Raw genomic sequence first — 8,670 nt, 5'->3', positions numbered from 1 at the left:
CCACTATGTGAAGCATTACTGAAGGTACTGCGGCTGCCAACAGAATCATCAGAGGTCAAAGGTCGCGGACAGAGTGATCGTCACTCTTCCTGGATTAGAAATGAAACAAAAAGGAGGCGAGAAGGCGAAGACAGCACATAAAACAGTGTGGGAATCATCTCCTCGGTAAATCTCACATGAATTGATTGAATCAAACAGATGTTTTAAATTCACAGTTTGAGTCAAGCACCATATCCAGACACTGGTCTTACTCTAGCTCCCTCTTGGCTGAACTTTCCTCTCTCCAACTCCAGCACCTCATCCAAAACAGTATTGCCTGGCTTTCATTGGCTTTAACCTCCCCAAACATCTCTCTTCTCGACCCCCTCCCGTGCTCCCTCCTCTGGCTGCTCACATTAAAGTCTAAAATTGCGAAACTAAAGGAGCGTCCCCCAAACGCACAGACCAGGTCAGCCTTCCTCTCCAGCGGAGCGTTTTGTGACCGCTGGCTGACGGCTCTTCCTGCACAGTGGCAACCTGGACACCAGCCTGGCCTGAAATGTTCTCTCCCTCCTGGTTTCCCAAAGTGAGACTGAACTTCCCGCCCACGTCAGGATACAACGGTCACTCCCTGACTCCTTTTGTAAAATGAATGCTTGTTTCACTCTCTGCTTCCCCATTAGCTTCTGTGAAATGACACGCACCAGCCCAACATATATCTCCCAAACTAATTATCATACTCATGTGCAAATTTTTCACTTGCGTAGTATCTCCATGTCACATACCAAAGACAGAAATATTGTCCAGTAAATCTTGTCACTGTGATATTTTCCTCTGTAGAACTGTAGAATAGCAAAAAATGCTAATATACATAGCTAAACATAGCTTTAACAATCATGTTTGGTAATGCTGCTGACCATTGTGTGTGTGTGTGTGTGTGTGCGTGTGCATGTGTGAACTGGTCTGTCTCTTTTGGCCTCGCCCACATACGGTTCAACATATGGCTTCATTTAGAGACTAATGGAGGGGGGTAATTTGTCATCAGCAGTATAAACACATGATGACACAAAAAGACACAGATACACGCACACACAGACACAGGCCTAGTCTTTTCGGAGATGTGTAAATCATGTTATGTAAGGAAATATTCTCATTCAACCCATAATTACTTTGCATATTTCAAACTGTTACAAAATTGGTTTAAGAAGATTATTTTATGTGCTAACGATCATCTTTTTTGCTGAGTTGCAAACGTCCGCCCTCTGTCCCTGTTGCTGTTTTTCATTTATGGTTGTCCTTTCCCCTCCTTTCATTACTATTTGCTTACAAAACGTACTAACTTTTATAAAAGTGTGTGAGAGGCTCCCTCTGCTGGTCTTGTGGAGTATTACAGTTGTAAAAATGCACACCAGCCAGGCCCTTCTTTTTCTTTCTCAGCCTCTTTTCACGCAATATAATTTATGTCTGAATAAAGTTTTCTTAAAATTATACATTTTAAATCAGTCCACTTAAAAAACTACTGAACGAACATAATCCACACAAAGTCTGAAATCTCGCAGCCTTCTGATCAATTCTAAACCTCTTCAGAATTTTTATCCACCTGGTTTATTGTATTTTATCATTCTTTCATTTAGTGGTCTGATATTAGAAATACAAAGGTTTGCATCAGCAGACCCACGGCATTACAAATGACCTCTTTAGAAAAGCAAGCACTCCATTTGACTAAGATATAGGCCACTAAAGTCAAGCGTAACACTTAAAAAAAAAAACAATTTTACAATTTATTTAAATATCAATAATATCAATATTCAAACTAATACTTTGAATTCTCTACAAACATGAAAGTAATGTTTGCATCAGTAAAGTTTATTCACAGTGCTGTTGACCTTTCTCATGCTGAATACAGAGCATGAAGCACACTTACAAGCCTTTTTATAACAGACAGTTTGCATTAGAAAAAGCACAGGTGTTAAAAAAATTAAAATTAACGATGTTCGCATTACATTTCTATTCATTGTGCATGTTAGCTCACTGTCACTACTGGGACATGAAAAGAGAGCAGAGCCTCTAATGTCATAAGTAACACCTGCTTTTCTGGTTTAGCTAGTCTAAAGTCTTTTTCTATACAGCTTGATGTTAATTTTGTACCTTATGGTCCCATTTAGAATGAAATAGACGATAAATCAGGTTATGCTTAAGGGTGTGGTAACCTGTTGATTGACAGGTCGCTACAACAGCAGCCTGAAGCTTGTATTTTTCAGCCTTTGGTTGTTCTTAAAGACACCCCGAGGTGACAGCTGTTCATTTTGTCGGTAAGTACATTTTGTTTAAAGCCTGTTATTTTGCTACCCAAAATATGCATCCCAATAAGCTAGCATTAGCTGATAACTTAGCGTTTGCTAACTCTTTTTGTAAGCTTGTATTAGCTGATAACTTAGACAACCCCTCTTTTCTTTCTAGCTCCTCCGTTGAAATATGTTCACATTTCTGCCTCCAAAAAACTAAAATGGCAATGACCTACATAGCATTCTCTAGGCTAATTCGGAAATAACCTCCAGTTGTGGCATTATTTGAGTAGGAAGATATCTTTCACCACCTGCTCTGCATGTACTAATTTTCTCAGTCACTTTCATGTTTCATTAATCAAGGAGAAAGTGAGACTTAAGCCACTGAGACTAATTTTAATGTAATTTGCAACGTCTTGAAAGTTGTTCTGTTGGCATAAAATGTTTTGTAGTAAAAGAAAAACATAACAGAAGAGAGATGCTGTCAAATGTTGCTTAAATCCTTCACAAAAATTTGACAAAAAGGCAAAATGTAATGGTTCATACACTTGTGGCATGCAGTATGCCACCATCATAGAGACAGCTCACTGACTGTTGCGTCAGTCCATCGATCAAAGTTCTGCATCATTGACACCGAGCAGCCTTTTGTACCAGATCAATGCAGATTTAAAGTTGCATAATGTAAACTTTGTTCTTTTATTTGCTGAATTGAGAAATAATCCAAAGTAGAACACATGTCAATAGGCTATTACAAGCACTATGCACTATAACAAAGTGGTAATGTATGTTAATGATATATCTTGTATTCCTTATTTAAAATGTTGGGAACACTGGAGGGGATTTGAGCAAACTGGGTTGGCATCATTTTGTTGCTGTTTTAAATTGTTGCATTAAGTCAAACCTTTCACTGTGACATTGACTGTACTACATACTCCAAGTATGTGAAGGTTATAGATGTGTTTTAGCTACTTTAGTTTTTACTACAGAGTCAAACCAAACCCGGCTTATCCTGTTGATAGTTCAAAGAGTAGAGACTGTTCCTTTTTATCTCTGCTGTCCCCGCAGTTGTTCTCTAATCTTTTGTCCTAAAGACCTCCTCTTTTGACCTTACGTTTCTTGTTGTTTTGGGTAGCTGCTAACGTCATGACCTCGGGCTCAAGATGGAAAAGAGTAAGATTTATACAAGATTGGGATGTGAGTGGGCCTTCAAAACAAGTCTTCTGAGAGCTTTCGAAGTCTGGTGAGGTATTAAAAGATTTGAGATTATGTCGTAGTATTTGAAAGGCAAACTAAAAATCTTTAAACAAACATGAAAGCAGGCAGATAGTTGCAGTCAATGTTGTGTCTATTTAGATATCAGTTGTAACTGTTTCCCAATTTGACCTGACTTCAGTACTTATGTCATCCTTATCTGGAAAGTGAAAATGTTTGTAGTGGGACACAATTCAACAGGATATTGATACTAAATACTTCCTACAAACATACTAAACTTGCAGCTCCACGGTTAATGCTTCATTTTTCAAAGCTTTCTCTAGGGGGAAGCATTGCATTTCAAGAGGACTGAATTAAACACGGCCTCTTCAGCAGCCAGCCTCCTGTCTTCTCCTTTCACCTGTGTGAGGTTTACTGTAACCAATATGACAAACCTGCCTTCACATGACTTCCAAATCTTTTGAACATTCATGCACTTGCAACTTTTGCAAAAAAGACTTCGCGACCTGGGTAAAACTCCACTGTGGAGCAATGCTAAAGATCCTTATTTGTTTATGTCAGATGCAACAAGTGTTCAAGTAGCCAGTGCAAGCTGTTACATACGTGATGTCAAACTATTTTATTTGAAAGATTGAAAACGGTGGTGCAGTGGTTAGCGCTGTTGCCTCACAGCTAGAAGGTCACCGGTTCAAACCCCGGTTTGGGCAAGGTGGGCCTTTCTGTGCAGAGTTTACATATTCTCCTTGTGCATGCGTGGGTTCCCTCCGGGGTCTCTGGCTTCCTCCAACAGTCCAAAGACATGCTTGTAAGGTAAATTGCCCATAGGTGTGGGTGTGAGTGCGAAAGGTTGTCTGTCTCCATGTGTCGGCCCTGTGATTGACTGGCGACCAGTCCAGGGTGTACCCCGCCCTTCGCCCAATGGCAGCTGGGATAGGCTCCAGCCCCCCGCGACCCTGAACAGGATAAGCTGTATAGATAGTGGATGGATGGATTGAAAAACATGCTGTTGGTCCTCCTCTGTTATTAGAGTACAAGCAGAGACATCAGATGCATCAGTAAAGTGACAGAGATCTCTGTCAGCGCCTTGAGTACAATGTGTCAAGTCTCTGCGCACCAGTTCTGTTTGTATTTTGGTTTGTTTCCTGTTCTACACTGAACAAAAATATAAACGCAACACTTTTGTTTTTCCTCCCAAGACTTTTTCTATGTACACAAAAGGCCTATTTCTCTCAAATATTGTTCACAAATTTGTCTGAATCTGTGTTAGTGAGCACTTCAGCTTTGCCGAGATAATCCATCCACCTCACAGGTGTGGCATATTAAAATGCTGATTAGACAGCATGATTACTGCACAGGTGTGCCTTAGGCTGGCCACAATAAAAGGCATCTCTAAAATGTGCTGTTTTACTGTATTGGGGGGGTCAGAAAACCAGTCAGTATCTGGTGTGAGCACCATTTGCCTCACGCAGTGCAACACATCTCCTTCACATAGAGTTGATCAGGTCGTTGATTGTGGCCTGTGGCATGTTGGTCCACTCCTCTTCACTGGCTGTGCCAAGTTGCTGGATATTGGCAGGAACTGGAACACGCTGTCATATACGCCAATCCAGAGCATCCCAACATTTATATTTTTGTTCAGTGTAGTTTGCAAGTACTCACCTCTCCTCTCGTTTCAGATCCTGTCCTTGTGTTTCCTGCCTCTGTGATTACCTGACCCTTCCCCGATTGTTTCCACCTGTGTCTCGTTAACGCTGCCATCCTTGTATATATAGTCACATGTGTGTTTTCCCCTTCCTAGTTGCCAGTTCATCTTTGTACCTCCATGTCAAACGTTCCAGCATTATTCCCTTGTGTCTACCTGATCCTTGTGTACCTATCCTGTTTTTGCCTTTTTGCCTATTTGCCTAATCCTCGCCTGTTTGTTTGCCTGGTCTGACTGCCCACCTGTGTACCGAACCTTTGCCTGATTATAAGACTGAGCTTTTGAACTTTTACGTCTGAGTTCTGAGTCGTGCATTTGAGTCCCTTTTCCCTGTGTTCTCCAGTCGCTACACAATGCAGCCATTATGGAGTGTGATACAGACTGGATATTGTGCGGTGCCCTTTGTGGCGGCCTTTTGTGAAGCGGGTCAGGTCTGTGAAGGGTTAACAGTTTGCTATGTCAGCAGAATGATGTGATTTGATAATTCCCATAGCCTATGAACCCCCAGAGAACCAAAGAGAACTGTTATGGGCTCTACAGTCGCTCTAATTATCCCATGATCCGTTGTCTGGCACTAAACAGCAGACATTTGTGGGGTCAGATTGGATGTCGTGTAATGTTGGTTTGAATTAGTCTCAAAGCTGAAAACCCCACTAAAACATTTCAGTCAAGCGGCGAGCAAACGCCATGAGAGCAAATCCTGCAAAACCCCCAAAAGTAGAAGAGAACATGAACATTGAACGCAGAACAGAGAACCTATATGTGGACACGTTCCCAGAACTGACAGGACCAGCTTCAGTCCTGCCTGAGAGTAATTTATGTTACACTTTTCTTTGCTAGCATGCATGTAAGAGTTTGCCATTCATTTAATGAGATTCAATTGTTTGGGAAAATCTTTGGAACCATCACAGATTTCATCTCTTAATGCTTCCTCATTGTCAACTTCCTGCTATTGTCATTTACAGGAGGTTACACAAGGGCACAAGGAGTAGTAAAAGCTGTGCAGGTGTTCAGGGTACAACCTCTACTTTGACGCATTTTCTGTTTATGCTGTCTTAAGGTTCCACATGCAATATGGACGGGATCTTAAAAAAGTAAAGAATTAATAAAAAAGCTTTAAACTTTCTAGGTTGTTGCTCAAGAACAACATGAGAGGTGCGTTAGGGTGTTAAGTTACACTTTTATTGAGAGTGCAGTTTCAAGCAGACAAGCTCCATATGGGAATGTTTGTGTGTCTGGGGTGTATATATGTGCGAGCCTGTACTCGCGGATGTGTGAAGTCTGTGATGTCATAGCTTAGGTCCGGGTGATCCCTTTCTGGCCAATCAGTGTACAGCAGATGGTCAGCGGATGATTAAAGGATGGGTCAGTCAAAGCTCTAAACCAGGCTGTAAAACATTGACCTGTTAGAGGAAGTCAGTGGTGTAGTGTGTTCTCGAGTGTCTTAGCCAAAGTGTGTGATAGCTTTAGGTTTACAGCTGGATGTGACCCAGCTAAGACATCTCGGGCACTACAGATGAGGAGGTTATAGCATCATCCTAACATCAGTCGGGACATATGCAACCAGTTAAAGGCCCCAAAGCCCTCAGCCCTCCTCAAAACACCAACGTGCACGGACGTAGCTGTGAAACTTGTGTAGAAACATCTTCACTTACACGCAACATCGTGTGTTCTTATAAAATACCATATAGACTACATGTTTTCTTTAAATCTGTACACATACAATCAATGGTGTATTGTATGTGTTTTTTAACATGATTCACTAGCAGCACATTGTTCTTATATCGGCACCAAGACAATCCTTTGATGATTTCAGGAAACATTTACAAGACGAAGACATTTGATGCTTGTAAACTTATAACAGGACCTGGTCTTTACGATCTCTGCAAAGCCTTTTATTTTGGCACCGACAGTAGGACAAAAGTTCATCTGACACAACTGTTTGAGTTGTTTATGATTTGGATAATTTTACAGGAGAATCTGGTGCGTTTCAGTGAGTTATTGGGCTCCTGTGGAGCAACACATTTGCTTTGGTGATACCGTTGGCAGGGCTTCAGCTTTCTCTCTGCTCCATCTTGACTGTAGCTATCTGAAAAAGAAACCTTTTTCTCAGCTGTTTCTGCATCACAGCAGACATAATTGCACGGTACACTTTAATAGATAATATTCTCTGTTTGATTTAATTTCCAGCAAACTGTTGCAAACTTGTTGCTTTTTAAAGAGGCAACTTTGTTTTTTATGTAGAAAATCCTTTGTTTTAATTTAACTCATTAAAGGGTCAAATAGGGTCCCAGGTCCTATTTCCTCTAGGGACGCTGTTATTTCTTAAATTACCAAAAACTGTCACACTTTGTTAGGAATGAGCCCGAGAATGACCTTTGACATAGTGAGAGTCATACAAGTGATTGCTTCCCTCTCATGTTTGGAACTTTTTTTGCACTTCCTACTCCCACAATAGGGTCTATAATAAGTCCTGTTCCTTTGTTTGAAAACGAAACTGAGTCACAGTTCAAAATGTGGCTTTTTTTTTTATCAATGACAGGCTAATGTAAGTTAAAGGTGAAACAGATGTTTCCACCAGTAGCGTTTCCAATTGGTATTATTGTCCAAGACAACCGGAACGCTTACCTTTCTACTCAGAGCCTAGAGCTACCAAAACAATAGATCAACCTTCAGAGTCTAAGTTTAAAATAGAGACCCCAATGTGAGTGACAGAGGTGGAGTAAAACAGCTGGTAGTATTAATCAGTTGGCACATTCACTTATCGTACTAGTAGACAGGATGCCAGCTGAACTTTGGTTTTGATCCCTCTCCAGTTCCGGAGCTCTCTCCATTGAGTGAACACGTATACCAGGTTCACTCTCTCTTGTTTTTACTCTGATTAACACTCTCCTTCTTCACCTCCTTCATCTTTGCCTCCACTGTCAACCAGGCTCTTCTTCTTTTTCTGTGTCAGGTTTACACAGTTATTCCAGTTGTTCCGCTTTCAACAGTTTTTGCTACCAACAATCGAGCCTTTGATTTCTAACGAGATCATACCCGGGGGCGGACAAATTTGCATAGTGAAAGCATTGTAAAAAAAACCAGTCTAAACACATTTTTCTTTTACCTGTACATTATGCAACCAACGTGAACTTCATAATAATAAGTTAGAGCAAAAAGGTATCTAACACCACTCTGGAGACATGTCTGTTTTGAGGTCTACTACTGATCACGACATTAAATTTAACACAGACACCCATGGCCCTAAAACGGTGAAGTCTTCTGTGATATTCTGTATAAATCCTTTCGATTATTCCTTCATCCAGTTACGGCTTCAATTACAATTGTTCTTATCATACTACACCACTTAGTAAGTTTCTACAACTGTATGTCAAAGCCCTCCTATGACTCTTCATATGCAAGCCAACAAGTCTGAATGTGCCTCCACTGTGTCAGCCCTCGTACCTCCATGCTCAGTACTGGCTTGAACTTCCCAACTAGTCACATTCC

Source organism: Semicossyphus pulcher, unplaced genomic scaffold (assembly GCF_022749685.1).
Source record: "Semicossyphus pulcher isolate SPU_LCO1_2020_fin unplaced genomic scaffold, fSemPul1.0.p SCAF_4, whole genome shotgun sequence".
NCBI lineage: Eukaryota > Metazoa > Chordata > Actinopteri > Labriformes > Labridae > Semicossyphus > Semicossyphus pulcher.
The sequence above is the reverse complement of the archived record's forward strand: the minus strand, read 5'-3'. Positions refer to the sequence as shown.